Raw genomic sequence first — 1731 nt, 5'->3', positions numbered from 1 at the left:
GGTTCGCAAGCATCAAATGATTCATAACCAAGTGATTCCGAAAATCCATCTTTATGGAGTTTCTTCATGCGCTTTACACCGATATGACCCAAACGGCAGTGCCACAAATAAGTTGCACTATCATTATTAATTTTGCATCTTTTGGTATCAATATTATGAATATGTGTATCACTACGATCGAGATCCAACAAACTATTTTCATTGGGTGTATGACCATCGAAGGTTTTATTCATGTAAACAGAACAACAATTATTCTTTGACTTTGAATGAATAATCGTATCGCAATAAACATGATCAAATCATATTCATGTTCTATGCAAACGCCAAATAACATTTATTTAGGTTTAACACTAATCCTGAAAGTATAGGGAGTGTGCGATGATGATCATATCAATCTTGGAACCACTTCCAACACACATCATCACTTCACCCTCAACTAGTCTCTGTTTATTCTGTAACTCCTGTTTTGAGTCACTAATTTTTAGCAACCGAACAAGTATCAAATACTCAGGGGCTACTATAAACACTAGTAAGGTACACATCAATAACATGTATATCAAATATACCCTTGTTCACTCTGCCATCCTTCTTATCCACCAAATATTCAGGGTATTTCCGTTTCCAGTGACCATTTCCTTTGAAGTGTAAGCACTTAGTTTCAGGCTTTAGTTCAACTTTGTGCTTCTTTGTGGGAGTGACAACTTGCTTGTTATTCTACTTGAAGTTCCACTTTCTTTCCCTTTGCCCTTTTCTTGAAACTAGTGATCTTGTCAACCATCAACACTTGATGCACTTTCTTGATTTCTACCTTTGTCGATTTCAACATCACGAAGAGCTCGGGAATCGCTTTTGTCATCCCTTGCATACTATAGTTCATCACAAAGGTCTACTAACTTGGTGATGGTGACTAGAGAACTCTATCAATCACTATCTTATCTGGAAGATTAACTCCCACTTGATTCAAGTGATTGTAGTACCCAGACAGTCTGAGCACATGCTCACTAGTTGAGCGATTCTCCTCCATCTTTTAGCCATAGAACTTGTTGGAGACTTCATATCTCTCAACTCGGGTATTTGCTTGAAATATTAACTTCAACTCCTGGATATCTCATATGGTCCATGACGTTCAAAACGTCTTTGAAGTCTTGATTCTAAGCTGTTAAGCAGGGTGCACTAAACTATCAAGTACTCGTCATATTGAGCTAGCCAAACGTTCATAACGTCTGCATCTACTCCTGCAATAGGTCCGTCACCTAGCAGTGCATTAAGGACATAATTCTTCTGTGCAGCAATGAGGATAAACCTCAGATCACGGATCCAATCCGCATCATTGCTACTAACATCTTTCAACACAATTTTCTCTAGGAACATATCAAAATAAACATATGAAAGTAACAACGCAAGCTATTGATCTACAACATAATTTGCAAAATACTACCAGGACTAAGTTCATGATAAATTTAAGTTCAATTAATCATATTACTTAAGAACTCCCACTTAGACAGACATCTCTCTAGTCATCTAAGTGATCACGTGATCCAAATCAACTAAACCATGTCCGATCATCACATGAGATGGAGTAGTTTTCAATGGTGAACATCACTATGTTGATCATATCTACTATATGATTCACGTTCGACCTTTTGGTCTCCGTGTTCCGAGGCCATATCTGTATATGCTAGGCTCGTCAAGTTTTAACCTAAGTATTCCGCGTGTGCAACTATTTTGCAC

The sequence above is a fragment of the Triticum aestivum genome, chromosome 3B, assembly GCF_018294505.1.
Source record: "Triticum aestivum cultivar Chinese Spring chromosome 3B, IWGSC CS RefSeq v2.1, whole genome shotgun sequence".
Classification (NCBI taxonomy): Eukaryota; Viridiplantae; Streptophyta; class Magnoliopsida; order Poales; family Poaceae; genus Triticum; species Triticum aestivum.
Note: the sequence above shows the minus strand (reverse complement) of the source record.